At 34.9% G+C, this 25456-nt stretch overlaps 1 protein-coding gene and 1 pseudogene across 1 annotated transcript in view; one reads left to right on the top strand and one right to left on the bottom strand.

The window, feature by feature from the left end:
- The window catches only part of LOC141495412 (guanine nucleotide-binding protein subunit alpha-14), a 408685-nt gene that overhangs the window by 343763 nt on the left and 39466 nt on the right, over window positions 1-25456 (bottom strand). The window lies entirely within an intron of this gene.
- Window positions 10362-11204, top strand: LOC141495055 (copper chaperone for superoxide dismutase pseudogene; annotated as a pseudogene).

Raw genomic sequence — 25456 nt, 5'->3', positions numbered from 1 at the left:
ATGAAAACAACTATAAAATCAGATCTAAATAAATGTGCAAATAACAATTGTTTATGGAGAGGCTGAGCAAATTTAATAAAAATGACAATTCTCTCTAAATTAGATTACTTCTTCAGTGCCATACCAATCAAACTTCCAAAAAATCAATTTATTGATCTAGAAAAAATAGTAACTAAATTCATATGGAGGAATAAAAGGTCAAGAATATCAAAAGTATTAATGGAAAAATGCAAAGGAAGGTGGTTTAGCCATATCAGATATAAAATGATATTATAAAGCATCAGTCATCAAACTGTTTGGTACTGTCTAAGAAATAGAGATTAGCAAAATAGATTTGATGCAAAAGAAACAGTAATGAATGACTATGATAATCTACTGTTTGATAAATCCAAATATTCCAGCTTCTGGGATAAGAATTCACTCTGGTAAAAACTGCTGGGAAAACTGGAAGATAGTATGGCATCAGCATAGACCAGCATCTCACACCCTATACCAAGATAAGGTTGAATGGTATAGAATTTAGACATAAAAGGTGACATCCTGAGCCTATTATGAGAACAAGAATGGTTTACCTGTGGGGAAGAGAGCAGTTTATGGCCAAAGAAGAGCAAGAGAACATTATAAAATGTAAAGTAAATAATTTTGATTACATTAAATTGAAGTTTTTGCACAAATAAAACCAATGCAACCAAGATTAAAAGGAAGACAATTAAGTTGGGAATCAATTTTTACAACTAGTGTTTCTGACAAATGACTCCTGGCTAAAACATATAGAGAACTCAGTCAAATGTATAAGAATACACGTCATTTCCCAATTGACAAATGGTGAAATTATATTTCTCAGATGAAGAAATTAAAGCTCTCTGTATCATATGAAAAATATGCTCTGCATCATTTATGATTAGAGAAATGCAAATTAAAACAACTCTGAGATTAGACTGGCTAATATGACCAGAAAGGAAAATGATCAATGATGTGGTAAATCTGTGACACTAATGCATTATTGATAGAGTTGTGGACTGATCCAATCTTTCTCAAGAGCAATTTGGAATTATTCCCAAAGGGCAATAAAACTGAATACTCTTTGATCCAGTAATACCACTACTAGATCATAAAAAAAGAAACACATGTACAAAAATATTTATAGCAGCTCTTTTTCATAGTGACAAAAAATTGTAAATTGAGATGATGCCCATCAACTGGGGAAGAGCTGAATAAATTGTGGTATATGAATGTGATAGAAAACTATTTTTTATGAGGGAAGTGACTTCAGAAAAGCTTGGAAAGATTTGCATGAACTAATGGTGAGTGATCAGAACCAGAATAAAATTATACACATCAATAGCAACATTGGGTGCTGATCAACCACGATGAACTTGGTCATTTCAGCAGAACAATAATCAAAGACAATTCTAAAAGGCATATCAAGAGAAGTTTGGAGTTTAAATGCAAGACAAAGCTTACTATTTTCAATTTTTAAAAATTGTCTCCACTTTTTTATTTTGATTTTTATTCTTCTTTCACAACAAGATTAATATGAATCTATGTTTAGCATGGTTGTACAAGTATAGCCTATATTAGATTGCTTTCTGGTAGAGGAGAGGGAATGGAGGGAGGGAAAATATATAACTCAAAACCTTGCAAAGAAAAGATTGTTGAAAACTACCATTGCATGTAGTTGGGAAAATAAATAAATAAAATATTATTTCCGTAAAAAATAAACTACTGAAAATTTTTACTCTTTAAAGAAATAAAACTCTTATAACCTGAAAAAAAATATCCTATTGTGATTCTTCTCTTTTCTGCAGAGAATTTGCTAGTATATCCCACTTCTAATGATCTCCATCCAGAAACAAGTAGCTGTTACTCTACCCAATCAAAAAGGTAGAGGCTGAAAATGTGTTGCCTTCTAACTAGGGCCTAAACTTAGATTAGTGTCTCTGAAAACTAGACAGGCTTTGACCCAAATACTTTCAAATTTTTCAGAAAGTGGCAAGAAGAAAAGGAAGAGAGACAAGAGAGAACTTGTTGCAGAAAATCAGTATATTTATACTTGTTAGGATTAAAGGAAAGTGGACTGAAACTCAGAGTCTTGCTTGTTCCCCCAGAAGGTACTCAGGACAGGGACCCATATCTTATAATGTTAGAGATTGAAGCAGCTTTCAGAATCAGAAGAATCAGAAAGTAACAGTGAGAAGTTTTTTAAAAGACTGCAACATCGTAGATTTCCAAAGGAAATGCTGTAAACAAAAGCCTCTCAAGAGGAAAAGTAAATATATGAACAGAGAAGATCCTAAAACTAGAAGGAAGAATCAATACTATGTTCTCCAAGAAATTTTAGGCAAACATTTTAAAACAAAATGAACCAATTCCTGATGAAATACAGATACCTGGAAAAATCATGGTATAAGAACTTCAGGAGAGTCAATGAGAAATAAAATCCATAAAGAAGAAATTAGTAATGAATATAGGTCAGAATTTAAGGTTTCCTGAACATAATTCAAAGATTCAATGAACTGAATATGAAAAAAATTAAATCCAAGATAAAATTTCTCTCAAAAATACTTGAGAGGTTAAAAAATTTAGAAGAAAAGATATTTAACTCTAGGAAAGTCTTTGAGAAGACAAAGTAAAGGCAACAACATTTAAAAACCACATGAATTTGTCAACAAATACAAGAATGAAGCAAGAATGTCCCTTTTCTTCACAATCATTTGCTATAGTTCTAAAATGCTAATAGCAGCAATATGGCAAGAAAGATAAAGGTATAAAGATAAGCAGAGGGGATAAAACTATTGGTATTTATTGATGAATGATGGTTTATTTAGAAAACCTAGGGAATCAGCCAAGATACTAAAGAGAATAAAGAGCTTCAGTTAATTTGAAATTTAAAAAATGTGAAGGATTGAATCAGTCATTATTACTCAGAATAAATGTGACATGGAGATGATGATGCCCATAAAACCTCTGAGAACATCTGAAAAGAGAGGCCGCAACTGAAGCTGCTTCCAGACTTATGGAAATCAATAGCATTGCTTTATATTAATAACAAAATCCAGACTGCAATGATAAAAGGAGAAGTCCCATTCAAAATAACTATAAAATGAAAGAGATATTAAGTACTTAATCTACCTAAATCTATTGGGCTCAATAGCTACATACATTCAATTACAAAATATCCCTTAAAGAAATAAGGAACAACTTTTAAGTTGGAGAAATAGTCATGATTAAGCCAAGGTAATTATTTAAAATGACAATTTTACTAAAATTAACTTGAATATTTATTGATCTACCCATTTAAACAAGTAAAGGGATATTTTCCAGAGGCAGAAAAAAATAAAATTCACTTGAAGGAGCAAAAGGCCTAAAATAAAGAGAAGGAATTAAAAAAAATGAAAAGAAAGAGGAAGAAATTCAGCAGTCATCAAAACCAATTGATGTTGGTTTATAATTGGAAAAGGAATAAACAAGGAAAATTATAAACTATAGTAACTGAACTTAACAATCCATTGTTTGATAAACCTAAAAAGATAAATAACTCCCCAAAATGAATTCAATTTGTTCCTGCAGAAAATGAAAAGCAATCTGGCAGAAATTAGGCTTAGATCAGCATATGAAACATATGGCAAGTTAGTGTAGTGAACTTTATTTTTTATTTTAGTTTTTATTTTTTTTCAAGGCAAATGAGATTAAGTGGCCTATCCAAGGCCACACAGCTAGGTAATTATTAAGTGACTGATGCCAGATTTGAACTCCTGACTCCAGGGCTGGTGCTCTATCCACTGCGCCACCTAGCCAGCCCAATGAACTTTATTTTCAAAATAAAAGAAATCTGTCCCATCACGTTGTTCCAGAGAAGTGTTTCTAGAAGCAATCGTAGGAGAATAAAATAATATAGTCTCTTCTCTATTGGAATAAATATTGGCTCTAAAACATGGGCCAGAGAGCTAGACCATCAAATGAAGCTGAACAGCTTCAGGTGCTACCTTTCTCACCAGGGTTCCTTAGGCAGTAATATCTTTCATGTCACACTTACTTGAATGATACATATTTGAAGGGAATAGCGCTCTCTCTCTCTCTCTCTCTCTCTCTCTCTCTCTCTCTCTCTCTCTCTTTCTCTCTTTCTCTCTCCATTTCTCCTTCTTCAAACAGAGCTAACTTTGTGTAAATTAATTCGAAGATGATGTGACCTTATTTATTTTTACATTCAAAAATGAAATTTAAACTTAGTCACTCCTAAGCCTAGGGTTAACATGAAATTCCTTAATTTTTTTTTCTGTCAGTCTCTATCACCATTTATTTCCCATACTCATTGTACTGCCTGCATTGTCCTATTAATATCCTTCCAGAGGGGCGGCTAGGTGGCGTAGTGGATAAAGCACCGGCCTTGGAGTCAGGAGTACCTGGGTTCAAATCTGACCTCAGACACTTAATAATTACCTAGCTGTGTGGCATTGGGCAAGCCATTTAACCCCATTTGCCTTGCAAAAAAACAAACAAACAAAACTATCCTTCCAGAATACCTCTAGGAAATGTTTTCACATCTAGTTTATGATACAAAAAATAGCTATAAGATATTATTTAAATCAAATATATTTCCTTTAACAGAGAAAATATTTTAAGGAATTCTGCTGGTTTATAGAGTTTATTAGAGCTTAAAAGATTTATGATGATGAGATACATTTGGCAAACATTTGATGAGGAAAAGGAAGACTGGATGTGCTAGGAGATAATTTTCAGCAAGAATAAAGAGTACAGACTACATTATTGCTAGAGATAAGAGAAAATAAAACAGAACTAGTCTGTAAAAAGCTTTGAAGACAAGGGTCAGGAGTTAGCAAATTATTTGAGCCAGAGATATGTGAAGCCACTGAAGGTCTATAAGAAGAAAATGACATGATTAAATCAGCAGGCCTGGGAAAATATCTGAACTGTGGTATGCAGAATCATAGAGCTAAGAAAGCTAGAAAGTTTTAACAAAATCAGAGAAACACAGAATGTTTTTGTTCTTCACTCAATCAATCAACAAGAATCTATTCAAAGCTTACTGGTGCACCTGGCACTGTGCTAAGTAATGGTGATATAAAGAAAAAAAAAAATTAGAATCCTTGTGGCTAATAATATATTACAACAATAGTATCAACATGAAAAAGTGTCTACTAAATTACACATAAAGATATGTGGGCCACATATTGACTTAGAAAACTACACATGTATATATTTCTTTTTTTCATTAATACATCTACATATTAAAATCATATAGAAACCACCTATTCATCTAGTTCAGACAACATTCAGGAGAGCTCTGGTCCAAGAGATCTCTGTTTTACAATATAGCAGACAATCATAGCTATTGGCAAAAAAAAATTCTAGTAAAGGAAAATACAACAGGACCTAAAGGCAGCCCATTTCACTTTTGTGTTAAAATGGTGAAAAAAATTTTCCTTATACCAAATCTAAATCTTCCTCTTTTCAACTTCTGCCTCCAGACCTACTTTAAGGGATCAAATAGAACTATTCTAGTATCTCTTTCAAATAAGAGGTTCATAGCAGTCACAATATATATTGAATTGAATTGAGAATCTTTCCAACCCATTAACTATCTCCCTCAAGTCTTCACATATACAGCTAAACATCCCTACCCCCTTCAAATAATCCCCACAAAGCACAAATTGATTCAGGAGCTACTCTGAATTGTCTCCATCTTAACAAATATCCTTCAAAAATTACATCCATAGCATTCCCTGGATTTACTAGTTTAGTAACCTTGAAACTTTAATAGTTTGTAAATTTCATTCTTCCAGGTAAATGGACTTCCTGGCGCTCATGTCCTATGTCAACTGAAACAAGGAATTATTTAATTAGTACCAATACCATAAAGCTATTTTCATCCAAGGACAATCTCAAAGCACTTTGCAAGTGATGCTCAGTACATATCAATTTGAAACTGGCCCAAGATTCTCCAGCATGCAATGAAATGAATAACCATAAAGCATTAAGAATGGGTTTTACCTCTCATTGAAAATATTCTACCTCACACATGAAACATATTCATTCATTTTCTCTAGGGGGAATGAAGAAGGAATTCATTTTAAATGGAAATATTTCTAAAACCCATGATCTTAAGTACCAAGACTTAAGAAACAAAGCTAGAAATTCCCCCCAAAATGTGCTTGTACTTTTTGAGCATTGCAAATCAGTCTCAACCATCCTATGATATAGGGGCTATTTATTTAAACAGAAATTAAGTCAATATATTAAAGGTCTGTTATTTCAGTTGGTGTGGAAATATCTTCAACCAATGCTTGGCTGTGATCCATAATATGGATGCATCAGTGCATCAAAGTATTTAAGTAATCTGGTGAGGGTCATAGTGTCAGAGTCAGGATTTGAACCTAAATCTATTTGAGAGTAATCCCATCAATGTATGCCTCAACTTCGAAATTAAGTGAAGTGAGTATTCTATGAAAGCACAAAGTCTTAGAAAGACTTTCAAGTATTTGTATTAGCAGAACTTGTAAAGCAGTAAGGGAACTCATCAGGACTCACTTTTAGGTGAATCAAATAGTTGGGGGAGAGTAAGTATTTATTATGTCTACTATATGTCAGATACTTTGCTAGGCACTTTACAAATTTCTCAGTTGATCCTCACAACAATTATTTTTTGAGGTACTATTCCTTCTTTTTTACAGTTAAGGAAACTGAGGAAGTCAGAGGTTAAGTGACTTGCCCAGAGTCACCCAGCTAAAAAGTGTTGAAGGTATCAAATTCAGAGGCTATTCAAGTTGCAAGGAATGTTAACCCAGGTCATTAAATTGACCTTAATTTGACAGATAAGATAACTGAGACTCTCAGAGGTAATATGTCCAAGGCAAAATAGTTATTTGATAGCAGATCCAGTTGTCCTAATTAAGATTCAAGTGCCTGAATAAAAACAAACAAGCAAAAGACCCCAAAAATTGATATTAAAAAGCCTCTCTTAGAAAGGGACAATTGGGAAGGATTATTAAATCCTTGACAACATCTAGAGACACCATCATTTCCAGGCATCATAGCTGGGGTATCAGTGCCATCAAGACCCATCTGAATGGGTAAGAATGGAGAGGACAGACATGACAGACATGCAAAAATGTTAATGCCAACTGTAGTTTATTATTCTAGTAAGAGGCATTCATCCAGGAAAAACCCTCATTACCAAGTGCCAGAAAAATTGCAATATATTCTCTCTCTCTCTCTCTCTCTCTCTCTCTCTCTCTCTCTCTCTCTCTCTCTAAGTGAGGGGTATTTTTTGTTTGTATGTTTGCTTTTATTTTTGCAGGGCAATGGGGTTGAGTGGCTTGCCCAAGAATATGCAGGTGATTATTAAGTGTCTGAGGTCAGATTTGAACTCAGTTACTATTGACTCCAGACTGGTACTCTATTCACTACGTCAGCTAGCTGTGCCGCAATAGACTCTCTATCTATTTGTCTATCATTCATCCAATCTTTGAACTATTGCCACACTAATCTTAGGAACCTAAATTTACTTATTCTTCTACCACTTTTCCAAAATTGTGATATAAGAAATAATTTGTTATAAATATAGATACAGTTCATCTATAAGGTTAATAATCATGTCAAAAATGAATTAAGGTCAGATTGGTATTGTTTATTCTTGATAAAGTCATGATGGCTCTTTGCTATCAACTCTTCCTATTCTAGATGATTACTAACCATCTATAGAGATAGATTTTGGGATTTTGCCACAAATTGAAGCCCAAGCTTTTGCTGACTTATAATATGCATGTTCCTAACTTTTTCCATTTAAAAAAAATGGGACAAGTACAAGTAGTACCATTTTATAATCTTAGCACACACTTATAATTCTCCAAAAAAGTCACTCAATGGTTCAACAATCACTTTTGTCATTCTTACAATACTTCATCTGGGCCAAGTGACTTGAGTTCATCAATGGCAGTTATTTTGGTTCCATCCTTCCCAGTAAAATTCTCATTACTTACAACAGAGAAAACATAAATAAGATTTGAGAAGTTCTACCATTTTTATCATCAGTCATTATGACATCTACCCCAGACAGCAGTACTCTCCATTCTTTGATTCTCCTCTTTTCCCTTTACAAATTAAAAAAAACTCATTTTAAGCTCTAATGCTTATTTTTTAATAATCATAATACAATTTTGTATCAATGCTATTACTTGTTCTTAGTTCATCTTCTACACATTTCCTTAAAAAAATCTAAGTTGATTTGTGACTTCTCTGTGCTTTCTTACTGTTCTCTTTAGACAATTCCCTTTTCTCATTGAATTCCTTTCCCTAACTCATTTTTGAGAGTTTCCAATTCCTCTATAGAATCTTAGATTACATATTCATTCTTGAAAATCACTTATTCTAATTCTTTCCTGAAATTTATTTTTCAAAATATCCAATATTTATTTCTGACTACTCCCAGATTTTTTTCTCTTCAAGCAGCTTTCTAAAAATGGAGTAGTCACTTGCCTTCAAGGTTTTCATCATTTCCATCCAGAAAACAGTTTTCTCTCTATTGATGAGAATCAAATTTAAAATAGAGTTTACCCTCTTTGGGGGTTCCTATTCTCTTTGAATAAATTAATTGTAAATAAAGCAATTCAAAATTGATTAGCCACTTTGCTTTTGGGAAAGAAAGGACTCCACAATATGCATAGATAATTCATTTATAGCATTCAAATACTCGATTGCATCTGTGATCTCATCCATGTGGATGGACCCTTCATTATTGAATATTAGAATTTATCCATGCTTATTCATTCTGCGGACCCTAGTCCATGCTCTCTCCTAAGTTCATCACAGATGATGCAACTACTAGGACAGAGGGGTGGGAAGGGAAAAGAGGGTAATGCTGGTGCTAAGCAAGGGGTGTGTAATCCTCAATTTCTTCCAACATCACAAGTCAGACTTTCAGTTTGTCTACCTGTCATCCCTCATTCTTAATACCATGACCATCCCATCTTCTTTTCTGATTATATTTTACCTCAATAGCATCTTACATTTCAGTGCTTTGAAATTCCTTCTGTTATACATTGCCATTTAGTTCCAACATTCCAGGCACTCTCCATTACCCTCTGAGTGATAGTTATTTTTAATTCTTTGGACATCAAAGACCTATTGGTTGAATATCTGTAGTAGAAAGATAGGTCTTCATTTCCAGACACTTTAGGGTCATTAAACAAGCTTTGCAAAATCCTAAGGGTTGTAAAGTCCAATCTCTATCATTTATCTAATTTCAGTTCCATCTCACAGAATTATCCATTTGTACTGTTTAAGGTAGCTGAATAACTAGCTAGACAGATAGGTAGATGGACAAATATCTTAATAATTGGAATTGTTCTGGACAATATACATCCTCCATGCACTTGTAGGTAGACAGTAAAGTAAAATTTTTCAATATTTAAGCCTTTTTTATTTTTTGAGAGACATTTGAGGTTAAGTGACTTGCCAAGTATCACACAGTTAGCAAGTGTTAAGATTTTTGAGGACAGATTTTAACTCAGGTCCTCCTGACTCAAAGGCCATTGCTCTAGCCACCTAGCTGCCCTTGGTTATCTTTCTTTTTTTTGAAAGATTTTATTTATTTTGAATTTACAGTTTTTCCCCCAATCTTGCTTCTCTCCCTCTACCCCCACCCCCCCCAACAGAAGGTAGTCTGTTAGTCTTTTTTTAGGTTTGTTTTTTATGGGGGGGGTTGCAAGACAGTGGGGTTAAGTGGCTTGCCCAAGGCCACACAGCTAGGTAATTATTAAGTGTCTAAGGTCAAATTTGAACTCAGGTACTTCTGACCCCAGAGCCAGTGCTTTATCAACTGAGCCATCTAGCTGCCCCTATTCTATTAGTCTTTATATTGTTTCCATGGTATGCAATGATCTAAGTTGAATGTGATGAGACAGAAATCATATCCTTAAGGAAAAAACATAAAGTATGAGATATAGCAGGATTATATAATAAGATAACATTTTCTTAAAATTAAAGGTAATAGTCTTTGGTCTTTGTTCAAACTCCACAATTCTTTCTCAGGATACAGATGACATTCTCTGTCACAGATACCCCAAAAGGAGGTATTGTACTGTTCTTGGGTTTGTCGCAACAGTGTGATATCATCCTAAAAGAGGAGGAAATGAAGGTCCTCAGCACTGTTAGAAAAATTCTCTTCAACTTGTTATCTGTACTGGATCCCACTCTCAGTGTTGAACATTTTGGGTAACTATAGATCATCCTTCAAGTTTTGTCTGATTCTTTTTTATTAGAGGGTTATTAAACAAGTTTCTTTATGTTTTGACTTTATTTTTAATGTTATTATATTTTTTCAAAAACATGCAGAGAGAAAGATGGCTTCTGTTGAAGCTGCGCCCATGCTCAGCTGGGCCAGCGGGCCAGCATGCACGCTGGAGTTCCCGGTGCAGATGAGCTGCCAGAGCTGCGTGGACGCGGTGCAGGCATCCCTGCGGGATGTGGCAGGGATCCAGGGAGCAAAGGTGCACCTGGAGAATCAGAGCGTCCTGGTGACCACCACCTTGCCCAGCCAAGAGGTGTAGAGTCTCTTGGAGAGCATAGGCCACCAGGCTGTGCTCAAGGGCATGGGAAGCAACATGCTTCAGAACCTGGGGGCAGCTGTGGCCATGTTGGGGCAGCCTGGGTCCGTGCAGGGAGTCATTCGTTTCCTACAAGTATCCCCCACATGCTGCCTTATCGAGGGGATGATCGATGTCCTGGAGCCTGGGCCCCAGGGCCTCCATGTCCATCAGTATGGGGACTTGACCCAAAATTGTGCCAGCTGTAGAGACCACTTCAACCCCAATGGAATGCCCCATGGTGGCCCCCAGGACACCTACCGGCACGTGGGAGACCTGGGAGATGTCTATGCTAATGTTGATGGAAGGACAACCTTCAGGATAGAGAAGGAGCAGCTCAAGGTGTGGGACATCATTGGCTGAAGCCTGGTCATTGATTCAGGGGAAGATGACCTGGGTCAGGGAGGACATCCATTCTCCAAGGTCACTGGAAACTCTGGTGAGAGGCTGGCCTGTGGTATCATTGCTCACTCTGCTGGCCTCTTCCAGAATCCCAAGCAGATCTGCTCCTGTAACGGCCTCACCATCTGGGAAGAGCGGGGCCAGCCCCTCGCTGGGGAGGAGAGAAGGAAGCCTGCACAAACCCCTGCTCACCTTTGACCTACCAATACCAAGTCTGGCCTGAACCTTCTAGCTCACCCTGAGAAGCTCCAGGGATAGCACACTGTCTCTAATCAAGTCAAATCAGAAAACCTCCCCTCCCTTCAGGAACCAGCCATCCAAGGTGACCTTGCTCATCCATTCCAGTGCCAAGTAGGCCAGGGCACCCTACAGCAGCTTCTTATCTGTCTCTTTCTCTTCAAATTCAAGGTTTATTTTCCTATCAAACTTCATGCTTTTCTTTGTTCTTCACCAAATCCTCCCCTCTGGCAGAGGAAGAATAGCCACATCTAGCATGTGGAGCTTCTTTCCTGTTTTCTGATTGACATAAAGTTACTTTAATTTGGAAAAAAAAACATGCAGAGATAGTTTACAACATTCATCTTTTTATAAGCTTTTGAGTTCCACATTTTTCTCCTTCCCTCCCTTTCCCCCTCCCCATGACAGCAAGTAATCTAATATAGGTTATATAGTTGTTTATATATTTCAATATTAATCATATTGTGAAAGAAGAATCATAAATAGAGGGGGAGGAAACCATTCAAAAGAAGAAAAAAATCTTAGAACTTTCAAATATCTTAAATAATTTTAATGTGCCACCCAATGATTCCTTATTGAAGGAGAGAGGAATTCAATATTTCCTCTATCAAATTAAATCCCCTTTTTATAAATTAAAAAGTAAGTAAGTGATGTGTATTTTCAAGATCTGGTAATTGTAGGATGATAAATATGCAGTTTTCTGTAGGCTATCACTTATAAAACCTTGCCTGTTCCTAGTATTTATACCTTTACCAGGGATTTCCATGATATCTTTTTAAATGATTTTAAGACAATTGAGATAAATACACACACACACACACACACACACACACACACACACACACACACACACACATACCACTGTTGTAGTTCAGATAATTCTTGGATTTGTTTGCCTTTTGGGGTATTAATAAGGAACAATATGGTTTTTTTTCTTCATCTTTGGGTATTTTCTCCTTCAGATACTTTGTAAACTGATTACTCAATACTCCCAAAATTGTGTCGCCTTCAGAGCAAATATTTTCTTTTACATTTGATCTAATCCAATTGCTTTTCCCTATATAAGTTCTCTTTAATGCCATTTGTACCTTTCATATCCTAGACTAAATGTTAGAAACCAAATATGGTAGCTGTATTGCCCGTGGTAGTGAATATTTTGCAGATTTCTTCTCTTTGTTATTTTCTGACATTTTTCTCCTTAAATACCTCTGACATGACCTCTCTTAATTGCTCACCCCCTTGTACTGATTCTCTTTGTTTTTTAAGGTAACAAAGCTCTTTATCATCCTTCTCTACCTGGTTTTACAGACAGTTATATTTTTGTTTCCCTTATATTCTATATCTCTTTGGTTAGAAAATAGCTATTTCCTGACTAAGTCTGTATGTGCAGTTCTACATTATATACTATGTAGTGACCTATGAGCTAGTTACTAAAGTAAACTTTTTCCTTTCTATCCAGTATTGTGTTTGAAAATTAAAGGTAAAATGTAACCCCAAGTAGTCTACTATATTCTCCAGTGGCAATAGTGGTTTGAATTCTTTGTCTAGTATTCTTCCCCTAAATGTTCTCAAACATGCCTTTTCTATCATACATTGAAGGTTAGCATGATGAGCTGAGGCAGTCTGATCCAACGCCTAAGAAACACTTCTATGTCTTGGATCACCTCTATTTCTTTCACTATCCAGGGCCACTACCTGTCATTTCCAATCATAAAGACTTGAGTCCCTCTATTTCCTTTTTGCCATCTTGATGTCTTCTCAACCACATCAAAAAGCATTCCTAAACTTCCTCTTGCTCCCAACAGAACTAAAAAAAGTTATTATTTTTATCACTTATCAAGAACTTTGGTTCACACTTGAAATCCTGGCATGATTTTTTACCAGAAATGTTGTCACTTTGGTATTTGTCCCTCCTAGGAGTCCCCATTTCTCTTTTCCTTCTTTTTTGCCTTATTTACTTTTATTATTGATACCTTTTATTTTTATATCCTTATATGCCCCTGTCTAAAAATGACCTAAAATTACCAGAAATTCAGTTTTTGTTACTTTATCATTTTATATATTAAAAAGTACCAGACACTTTTCAGAAAAAAAACAAAATCAAACCAAAACTGCTACCTACCTAATCATGACTCTTCCATAGCTAAGTGTAAATCAAATTCAAGAGCTTACTTCTAAGATTATACTATTAAATTGGTTTTTTTGGCTTAAAAATAATCTACCCCTGTCAAGATTTCCTTGGATCCTTCTAACCAAGGTGTAAGCAAATCCTTCTCAGTTTTATGTGTGTTACTTGTAATTTGATCAGCCTATACCTTTTTCCAAGTCATTGATAAAAATGTTAAAAAGTGAAGGGTCAAGAAAATACCCTAGCAGCACCTCAGGCAATATAGCCAAAATAATAAGATGTTTCTCCTCTTTCTTATTAACCCCCAGAAGTAGTTTTTCGTTTTTATTTGTGGTCAATGACACCTTCATTCTTCAAGCTTTTTTTCCAAAACTGTGGTGTTCTCTATGTCACTGGGAGGAGATGTGGAAACAGAGAAGAGTCAAAGTCCTGTCAAATAAAACCAATAAACAAATATCTCTTAGTGTTTATATACATACATACACACACACACACACACACACACACACACACACACACACACACACAAACACATATACCTCTACTGCAGAAATTCTTAATCTTTCCTATGCTAGAGACCCCATTTGGCAGTCTGGTTAAGTCACTGAACCCTTTCTCAGATGATGATGATGATGATAATGATGATGATGTTTGTCCTTCATTCTCAAAGAAGATCATGACATCAGGGAGGTGATGCCATGAGAAATTTGCAAATTGGATTTGAGTGAGGGGGAGCTGAAATATATCACCAGAATCACTTTCTCCTCCAAACCAGTGGCCAGATATGAACCAGGACCACTGGAGATGTCCCTGAATGTGAGGCAATCACAAGTGACTTGTCCAAGGTCACAGAGCTAGTGAGTTCAAGTATCTGAGGCTGGATTCAAATTCCCATCCTCCTGATTCCAAGAACAGTGCTTTATTCATTGCTACATCTAACTGTCCTTATTGTAACAACACATTTATTATTATAAAGAGATTATACTTTAAATAGTTTTTATTTTACCATCTTCAATAATGGACTGAAGTTCAAAGAAAGGAAGTAGCCTTTGTAAAATCTCTGGTGTTCCAAAAGAAGATGATGAATGAACCAGAGGATTTCTGGAAGAACTTCCCTTCTCATAATAATGCTTTTAAAAGTATAAAATAAAACACAGAGGATTATCAAGGAAACCAATTTCATTGAAATAGTTACAAAAATATATTCTTACAAAACATTCATGACCACTTCCTCCCAAAATATAAAGTTGTTGCTGCCCAGTTATGTCCAATTCTTCTTGACCCCATGGATCATGGCATGTCAGACCCCTATTGCCTCCACTATCTCTCAAAGTCTGTCCAAGTTCATTTTTATTGTTTCCATGACTCTGTCTTTCCATTTCATCCTTTATTATCCCCTCTTCCTTTGGCGTTCAATCTTTCTCAACATCAGGGTCTTTTCCAATGAGCCCTGTCTTCTCATTATGTGCCCAAAGTATTTAAACTTCAACTTCAGTATTTGATTTTCCAGTGAATTATATTGAATGAATTATATTTAATTATATTGATTGATTTCCTTACTGTATAAGGGGCTCTCAACAATTTTCTCTAGTACTACAATTCAAACGTACCAATTCTAGGGCAGCTAGGTGGCACAGTGGATAAAGCACCAGCCCTGGAGTCAGGAGTACCTGAGTTCAAATCCGGCCTAAGACACTTAATAATTACCTAGCTGTGTGGCCATGGGCAAGCCACTTAACTCTATTGCCTTGCAAAAAAAACCCACTAAAAAAAGTACTGATTCTGTGGCACTTGATTTTCCTTTTAATCCAATTCTCATAGTCATACATTGCTATTAGAAAAACTGAAGCTTTGAATTTATGAATCTTTGTCAGCAAGGTGACGTCTCGGGTTTTTAGTACTGTTCAGATTTGCCATAATTTTCCTTCCAAAAACAGGTGTCTTTAAATTTCATGATTGTAGTCACCATCTGCAATAATCTTTGAGTACAAAAAGCATAAAATCTAACACTTATTCCATTCCCTCTATTTGCCAGAAAATGATAGGGTCCATTGCCAAGATCTTAGTTGTTTTTTTTATATTCAGTTTCAGGTCATCTCTTATACCCTCCTCTTTCACCCTTACCAAAAGGCTTCTTAATTCCTATTTAATTATTGCCATCAGAGGGGTATCATGTGCATATCTAAGACAGTTGATGTTTCTCTCAGCAACCTTAATCACAGCCTTTGATTCATCCAGCTTAACATTTCACATGATTTACTCTACCTGTAAAGCTAAATAAGTAAGGTAATAACATATAGCCTATGTCATACTCCTTTAACAATCTTTTTTTTTTTGACAAGACAATAGGGTTAAGTGGCTTGCTCAAGGCCACACAGCTAGGTAATTATTAAGTGTCTGAGGCCGGATTTGAGCTCAGGTACTCCTGACTCCAGGGCTGGTGGTGCTCTGCACACCTAGCTGCCCCTCCTTTACCAATATTAATTCAATCAGTTGTTCCATGTTCAGTTTTAACTGTTGCTTCTTGGTCTGCATACAGGTTCCTCAAGTCACAAGATAATCATGTACTCCCATGTCTTTGAGGGCTTGCCACATTTTGTTGTGATCCACTCAGTCAAAAGCTTAGTAGTCCATGAAGCAAAAGATGTTTTCTGGAATTCCCTTATTTTCTCCATAATCCAGCAAATATTGACAATTTGCTTTTCTGGAAATATATAAAGTACTAGAGCTAGAAAAAGAGTTGTGACTGAAGTGTGGTTCTTAAGGGACTTACAATTAACCAAAGGGAAGACAATCTCACAAATTGCATATAAGAAGGTAGAAAAAATTCGGAGTAGGTTAGATGTAACAAACTGAGATATCTGAGGAAGATGAACATTTTATCTGGGAGGAGAATGTCTCTGTTGAATTCATTCTTCACTTTTCATTTATATTATCAAACAGATTATTGTAGAAACCTCCTTTCTGATCACTTTCTGCTCTACTTCTCTGCTCCCTTTCCCATCTATTCTGTTTTGTCGTATTCATTTTCTTAATGAAAAGATCTATTGTCACTCCTACCCTCAAAACCCTCTAATGGCTACCTACTGCTGGCATTCCAGGCCCTTCCAAATCTAGCCCCTCAACAATTTTATCTCTTTTTCCTCCCCTCCAACTGTGAAGCACTCCTATTTAACACTATACAGATTAAGAAACTGAAATCTGGAGAGCTAGGGGAGGCTAGGTGGTGTAGTGGATAAAGCACCAGCCTTGGAGTCAGGAATACCTGGGTTCAAATCTGGTCTCAGGCACTTAATAATTACCTAGTTGTGTGGCCTTGGGCAAGCCACTTAACCCCATTTGCCTTGTAAAAAAAAAAAAGAATTTTGGGCAGCTAGATGGTGTAGTGGATAAAGCACCGACCTTAGAGTCAGGAGTACCTGGGTTGAAATCCAATCTCAGACACCTTAATAATTACCTAGCTGTGTGGCCTTGGGCAAGCGACTTAACCCCATTTGCCTTGCAAAAACCTAAAAAAATATCTGGAGAGCTTAATTGATTTGTCCAAGTCAAAAAGCACAAACTAAGTGGCAGAGATGGGAGTTTAACTCTGGTCCTGTGATACCATGATCACTAACTTTTCTGCAGGACCACTCTCTCATGCTTTGCAAATAATTGTTGAATTAGTTCTCTACAATAATCCTTCTAAAAATTAAGAATGCTCTCCTTGCAATATACATTTTGAGTGAAGTTCTCATTATCCATAAAGATGAAATGGAAATCTAGATAAGTCCAGAAGATAAGTAAACAGAAATGATGGGTGAGGAACTTTTAATTCTTAGGTAGTCAATTTTAAAATCAAATAGCTCTTAACTTTTTATTAGAGATGGAGCCTGTCAAACAGGAACTCAAGAAAAACAAAAACCAGCTCTGCAGTGTTCAATGACATTTCCTTGGACTGCCCTGATAAGTACCTTTGGCTTCATTTTCTTAGGATCTTAGTTGTCCTGCTAGAATGCCCATCACTCATATACAGAACACCTTGTCCTTAATTTTCATCTCCTATTAAAATAGTCATTTGACAGAGAATTTTTAACTGTGCATGCCAATAATGGCTATTCTATCATTTTTGTATACATGATCAACCATGCCCCTAGGATTTGAGAGGTCCATGGAGGGACATGGAGAAACAGATTCTCCTCTGACCTCCACCACACAGTTCTCTAAATAAAAGTATATAAAGTATAAGTCCCCTCCTTGAGATACCATTCAAGAATTACTGCTATAAATTTAAATTCAAATAAACTCTTCAAAAGCAGTCTTGAGAGATTTTTGGATTTATTTTAGAGAGAATGATCAAGTTGTTTCAGAACTGTTTCAACTCTCTGAAAAGTAAAGGACCAATAACTGTTGGGAAGTCTATGGTAATGATTCAGAATAATTATCTATAAAAAGGGATGCTCTCTAGGTGCATTCATCTGATAGAAAAGCAAAAGATCAGATATGCAACAAGTTTAAAGAAAATGCAGAACACCAAGACACACAAGTCAAGAATTTGTTAGAGGAAAAAGGCATGTTTCTTAGCTACAAAAGTTGGATGACTCTGTCTTGGTACCTTTAAAAACACTACCACCACCAAGAACAGGAAATAAACAAACACAGAAGTCAATGATTAACTCAGAACAAGTAACAGATTAGATAATACTACTACTACTACTGCTAAAATATTACTTTCCATTATAAATTCTCCTACTTTAATATGGCTTTCTATGAATTCTTAGAGTCTTGATATTAGTAAATCTTGTTCTATTTGAAATGCAAGCCAAATACTATGTAGTTAAATCAACAAAGCCAAACAACAAGAAGAAAAAAGAAAACTCTCTATTCAGCATTGGCCTCTTCCAACCAGTAACCTACCAGTCTGCCCAGTTTTTAATGGTTACACTTTTGTAACTGGTATAATTTCAGGATTTTTCAAACCAATATGTTAACCTAGCATTATTATTAAATACCATTGTTAAATACTATTAAACAAAGAATATTGGAGAGTATTGATCTATTATCAACCAAAATACCTAGAAGGGGATTAATTTATTCAAGACAATTCAACAATTATTTATTAAAGCCACTATTATGTCCTAAATGAGAAAAAAAGACAAAAAACAAAAATTAGCCTCTGTCCCTCAAGAAGTTTGCACACTAGGAGATTGAACACTAAAACCCCAAATCAGGAAGGCCTAAATTTAAATCAAAATTCAATTACTTAATAATTGTGAAACTCCAGGCAAGTCACTTAATTTCTTCCTGCCTCAGTTTCTTGAGTGGCAAAACTGAGATAATAATAGTACTATATTGCCTACCATAAAGCTATTCTAGATTTGCATTCTTGATATGTCTTTCCTGCAGTTTAATCCATCTATGCTCTGTTTTGTATTTAAGTCTCTGGTGTAGTAATAGAGTATGATTTGTATAGAATATTAGTAGGTTCTTTTGTTAGTCTTCTTCCTGGAGCTAGAGAAGAGCAAACAAAGAAGGAAGAAGATATGACTGTGTTGTATAGAATTTGAATTTGAAACTATTTGAGTTTGCATTTAAGTATTCGAGACTTTAAAAGGGGAAAAAAACCTTCTGTTCCTGTTTTAATTAAAATCTATCTGTCAATTGATAGAATATTAAGCTCTTGTTAAGAGGCTTCCACTCAGTTCCACAGTTAAGATATGGGTAGCATTATTTTAAACTCTTCTTTTTAAAAAATGAGGAAGGGAAGGAAGAGTTACCATGATAAAATGGAGTTCTTTTTAGTATTGAAATTAAAGGAAGCTTTAATTTTAAATCAAATAGATTTAATCAACAAAAGTAGAGTTAGTCAAGGCAGTCATCTTCCTTCTTTGTTATAATTTGTCTTTCTCTTCTTTGTCTTTAATCCCTTCTTTTAAAATTTTAATACACTTAAAAATTTGGGAAATTAGTTGAACTGTCTGCTGCATTCTGATTTGAGTAGTAAATCACTCACATTTAGAACAATTTAAGAACTCAAAACCAAGAGCCTACTTGGATGAGGAATACAATGAGAAATGTGGATCCATCCTCCAAGCATCACTGCAACATTTATATATAAAATCTCTTCATGGCAATTGTTTTAGCACAAGTTTTTATTATAGTGAGTCCCTAAAACAAAGAACAAAAGTTCTTCTTTTTCTACTCCATGAATACCCAAGTCATTAGAAATTCCCTCTGAGACTACCAAAAAACCTAATGTGGGGATTTATTTTGCCTGAATTTGACAAGGATTTTGTTTTTCTCTCTTTTTCTGCCTCCAGTGAAGGGAAGTGGGGAGGACAGCTCTGGACTATAGAATAAACTGGCAAAGGCAAAAAAAAAAAAAAAAACAGTGACTGAAAGATTTTTTTAAAATGCATCAAAGATAAAAGAAAGCCAGAAAGGATCATAGACAAGTATCCATGCTAAGACAGTTTTGAAAGTCACAAATTTATAAATTTCAAAAATATGAGTAAAATATATTTTAAAAGAAAAGCAAAATATATGATAGATAATATTTACACTTTTTACAAATACCCATTTTTATGCTTCAACAGAAATAAAAAAAGAAATCCTGATCTCAGACAAAGCAAAAGCAAAATAGACCACATTAAAAAGGATAAGTATAAGGTGCCTTCTTAGAAGGCAATGAAGAAATATCCTTATTAAACATATATGCACCAGGTGGTACAGCATTCATCTTCTTAGAGGGGAAGCTAAATGAATTTCAGGGATACATAGCACCTCTCTCTCTTAGAATCAGATAATTCTAACCACAAAATAAACAAGAAGGAAGTAAAGAAAGTGAATAGAATTTTAGAAAACTTAAGATATGATAGACCTCTGGAGAACATTGAATGGGGAAGGAATGTGCCTTTTTCTCTATGGCATCTATACCAAAATTGACCATGTACTAGGGCATAAAAACCTTATGCTCAAATGAAGAAAGGCAGAAATAGTAACTGTATCCTTTTCAGAATACAATGTAATACATGTAATACAATGTAATTTCAGAATACAATGTAATACAAAATACATGTAATAAAGAAATGATAAACTATACATAACCCATTTTCTGTTCATATATATAGATAAACCTATATATCTCTATATATGAATGCTCATTTCATTTTGTTGTCTAAGTTTAGAATTATTTTTTAAAAAAGTATGTACCCTAAATGATATCGAAAGAGGTTAATATTGAAATAATCCAATCAGTTATTAACTTCTAAAATATCAGTATCCTTTTATAATCAATATCAGACATGATTAAAATTCATCCTATTCCCAGTTCACTAAGTCAGGGATCTTAGGTACTGTAGACAGATGAGAAGTTCTAGGTGACATCAGTCAATCTATAGCATATCCAAATATGTATAATAAATCTAGGTGTAAATCTGTGGGGAAAGCAGCAAAAAAGGAGATAATAAAAAATAGTTTATAGACATGGGTAGAGGTTAATAGGTAAGAGGCAGAAATTGAGTGCTTACATTCATTTTTTTCCTATTCATATTATATCCCACTCCTGCCTCCCCAAAATTGGAAACTCCTCATTCTTGTCCAAGTTTCCAAGTACTGTTTCCTGCACATTAAAGGAATTTGGTCACTATATAATTTATTTATATAATTATATAAGGATTATTTATTAAATGTTTCCCAATGACATGAAAAAAATTTTAACATTTATTTTAAATTTTAAGTTCCAAATTTTTCCCCCTTCCCCCTCTTTGAAAAGGCAAACAATTTTAAATTTATTATATGTGCAAAATCTTGTAAAACCTATTTCCAAACCAAACCAAAAAAAAATGTCAAACAAAACTCATTAACAGAGAGTGAAGAGAGATTTGTGATTAGGGAAAAGGAATCACCTCAGGAGGGCTGAGATTCTTGAATTTCAGTGTTAAACACAGACTGGTGCTTCAGTAGCCTTCTACCATCTTTAAATCAGGTCCTGGGATTGAAGCATTCTAGTACAGATAAGTGAGGAGGCCTTGCACATACTACATTGCACTATAATAAACATAATTGTGCAAATCACAGCTTCCATTATTGATTAGTTGGAATTGTCCTCTTCAAAACCGAAGGACTATTAGTAGTAAAAGTAATAGTCCCAGAGAGGGGTCTGGTGAAGCAACATGGGGAAAGAAATAAGGGTTGCATCAAAATACAACTTTTAGTTGGTTGCCATAGTGGATAGAGCACTGACCATGGAGTCAGGAGGACCTGAGTTCAAATATGACCTCAGACACTTAATAATTACCTGTGTGGTCTTGGGCAAGTCACTTAACCCCACTGCTTTGCAAAAACCAAACAATAAAAAAATTAAATACAATTATTAACAGTTCCAGTATCCAAGGGTACATGAGAGGTACTCTCCTCCTACAGAGGCAAGGTTTGAGCTTGATATGGCATGCCAAGGTGGCAAGGAAACCTGAATTCTCATGTAACTATTGTATTAATTTTTACTACAATACACTTGTTCCTTCTTATTCTTTTAAAATTCCTATTTCAGGAGGATCCAACACTTTATACTCTTAAAAATAATTTTAGAGCTCTAACATTTATAGTATCTCTCTCTCTCTCTCTCTCTCTCTCTCTCTCTCTCTCTCCATATATATATATTATATATAATACACTATATCTATATCTATATATTTTGAGAGATTGTAGATACAATTTTTATAATGTCATTCCAAAATATAAATATAGAACTCTAATCTATATTTTCCATTTACATTACATCTATAATATAATGCATATATAGTGAGAGATTATATGTACAATTTTTTGTATGTCACTCCATTAGAATATAATTTTCAAGTTCTCACCTATAATTTCTATTTTTACTATATATGTACATAGTATAATACTTATATACATATAAATATATATAGATATAAATATATAGAGTGTGTGTGTGTATGTGTAAGAGAGAAAGAGATTTTAAGTATAATGTGTGTGTGTGTGTCTGTGTGTGTGTGTGTGTGTGTGTGTGTGTGTTGTCACTCCATTAGAATGTAAGTTTCTGAGACTTCCTGGAGCTAAGTCAAGATGGTGGCCCAAAGTTAGGAAGACCCTGAAACTTTTCCTGAAACAACTTTAAATGAAGCCTCTAAAGAGGTACTAAAGTGACAGAACCCACCAAAAAAATATAGACTCAACAATCCAGTGGTGCAATAGGCCAGCAATGAGGGTCCAATCCCAGCTCAAAAGACAAAACTCTAGCCCAAGGAATGCTTGTACAACTGGCTTGGGCTGCCCTAATGGAAGGAACCACTAGCACCTGAAATGGCAGGGGCAAGTGATAAGCCAGGGACTATACCCCCCCAAAATAAAAAAGCTTGAGACTTTACCCCCTTTGCCCAAGAAACAGAGCTCAACTAAGAAAATGAGCAAAAAAACCCAAAACAGTGCTAATCCCCAAAAAAGATGCTATTCTGATAGGGATAATTAAAATGGCATCTCAAAAGAGGAAAACAGTGAAGCCTCAAAGAGATTTTTAAATTGGTCCACAATCCAAAAAGACCTTTTAGAAGAGCTCAAAAAGGATTTTAAAAACCAAAGAAGAAGGGAAGAAGAAAAATGCAGAAAAGAAGTGAGAGTAATGCAGAGAATTATGAAAACTTGACTAAAGAAAACAACTTTGAAAGTAAAAATGATCAAATGGAAAAAGAAATTAACTCCTCTATAAGTAAAATTAACTAATTGGAAAAGGAAATACAAAAATCTAACTGAAGAAAACAAATCCCTAAAAATTAGAACTGGACAAATGGAAATTAATAACTCCAAGATACTCTAAGGTCTCAACAAACAAAATCAAAAGGCTGAAAAAAATAGAAGAAAATGTAAAGTACTTCTTAGGAGAAACAAATAACCTAGAAAATAGATCCAGGAGAGATAATTTACAAATTGTTATTCTACCTGAAAGTCACAATCTGAAAGAGTCTGCAAAATTTCATGGAGGAAATTATCATGGGAAAACTGCCCTAATTATCCTAAAACAAGAAATAGTCTTTGAAGGAATCCATCAATCATCTGCAGAAAGAGATCCCAAAATAAAAACTCCAAGGAATATTATAGCCAAATTTTTGAATTCTCAATTAAAGGAGAAAATACTGCAAGCTGCCAAAAAAGAAGCAATTTAAATACTAGGGAGCCATAGTTGGGATAACAGGACATATCAATTTCAGCATTAGAGGGGATCAGAGGACCTGGAAAAGGATATTCTAGAGTGCAAAGGAGCTTATATTGCAAACAAGATTCAACAATCCTGAAAAATTTAGCATTTTATTTCAGAGGGAAAGATGGATTTTCAGTGAAGTAGAAGATCTTCAAATTTACCTGAAAAAAGACCAGACTGAATAGAAAATTTGATCTTCAAATATAAGACTCAAGAAATGAGTAAAAAGGAAAATAGAAACAAAAAAAGATAGTCAAGACTAAGAAAAGAAATGTTAGTCATAAGACTAATAGGAAGACAACACCTGTTAACTCTTGAGTTACTTGTATTTCTCTTGGGATAGTTGAAAGGAATGTAAATAGACAGAATATATGGGTATAAACTGATCATGATGTGATGACTTTTAGCATATGAGGGTTATATTTCTATTGAGACAGTTGGAGGGAGGATACTCAGACAGAGTGTGCAGGTATAAATTAAACATGATATGATTGTATTTTAGATCATGAGGGTTGTATTTCTAATGAGAAAGTTGAAGGGAATGTCTTTGAACAGAGGGTGTGGTTACAAATTGATCATAATGGTGATAATTCTTATGGTTCTTAAGAATCAGGATAGTTGAAAGGAATATACCTTGTCAGAGAGTGGGGGTGGGGGTGGTTAAAGACAGATATAAATCAATTACAGCATGACTAAGGATTATCCTGGGAGAAAAAGGAAGAGTCATTAGAGGATAACTAACATGAAGAGACACAAAGGACCTATTATAATAGAGGGAAAGAAGAGTGTAAGCACAGATAAATTTTATTCTTAACAAATTTGGCTCAAAAAGAGAGCAATATTACATTCCCATTGAGTTTAGAAATTTATACTACCTTACAGGGAAGTAGGAGGAAAATGGGAAAAGGACTTGGTGAGGCAGGCAGCAATCAGAAACAATGGTGAGGAAGGATAAGGGGAAAAGGAGAAAAAAAAGTTCAAATAAGAAAAATTCGGGATAGAAGGAAATAAAACATTTCTGATGTGGTTTCTTTCTCTGTCATGATCTCTTTTCTCTCTTAGTTCTAATTCTTATGTCACAAGATGCTTTATATAAAATATGTTAAGTACAATTGTACATATATAAGCTATATCAGATTGTTCATTGTCATGGAGAGAGAGTAAAAAAGAGGGGACGGAAGAAAAATGAGGAACTTAAGAGCTTACAAAAGACTGCTGAAAATTTTCTTTGCATTGGAATGTGAGTGAATGTCCATCAATTGTGGAACGGCTTAATAAACTGTGGTATATGTATATGATGAAACACTATTGTTCTATTAGAAACCAGGAGGGATGAGAATTCAGGGAGGCCTGGAAGCATTTGCATGAACTGATGCTGAGCGAGATGAGCAGAACCAGAAGAATATTGTACACCCTAACAGCAACATGGGCATGACAATCAACTGTAATGGACTTGCTCATTCCATCAGTGCAACAATCAGGCACAATTTGGGGGTATATTTGATGGAGAATACCATTTGTATTCAGATAAAGAATTGTAGAGTATGAAAATAAACCAAAGTCTATTACCTTTAATTTAAAAAAAAACGTTATCCTATTATATAATTTTGCTATCTCTTATACTTTATTTTTCTTCTTTAAATATATGATTTATCTCTCATCACATTCAACTTAGATCAATGTATATCATGGAAACCATGTAAAGACTATCAGACTTCTTTTGTGGGGGTGGGGGGAGGGAAGCAAGAATGGAGGGAAATTGTAAAATTCAAAATAAATTTATAAATATTATTTTAGGTTTTTGCAAGGCAAATTGGGTTAAGTGGCTTGCTCAAGGCCACACAGCTAGGCAATTATTAAGTGTCTGAAGCTGGATTTGAACTCAGG

This window comes from Macrotis lagotis, chromosome 8 (genome assembly GCF_037893015.1).
Source record: "Macrotis lagotis isolate mMagLag1 chromosome 8, bilby.v1.9.chrom.fasta, whole genome shotgun sequence".
NCBI lineage: Eukaryota > Metazoa > Chordata > Mammalia > Peramelemorphia > Peramelidae > Macrotis > Macrotis lagotis.
Note: the sequence above shows the minus strand (reverse complement) of the source record. Positions and strands in the feature narration are given on the sequence as shown.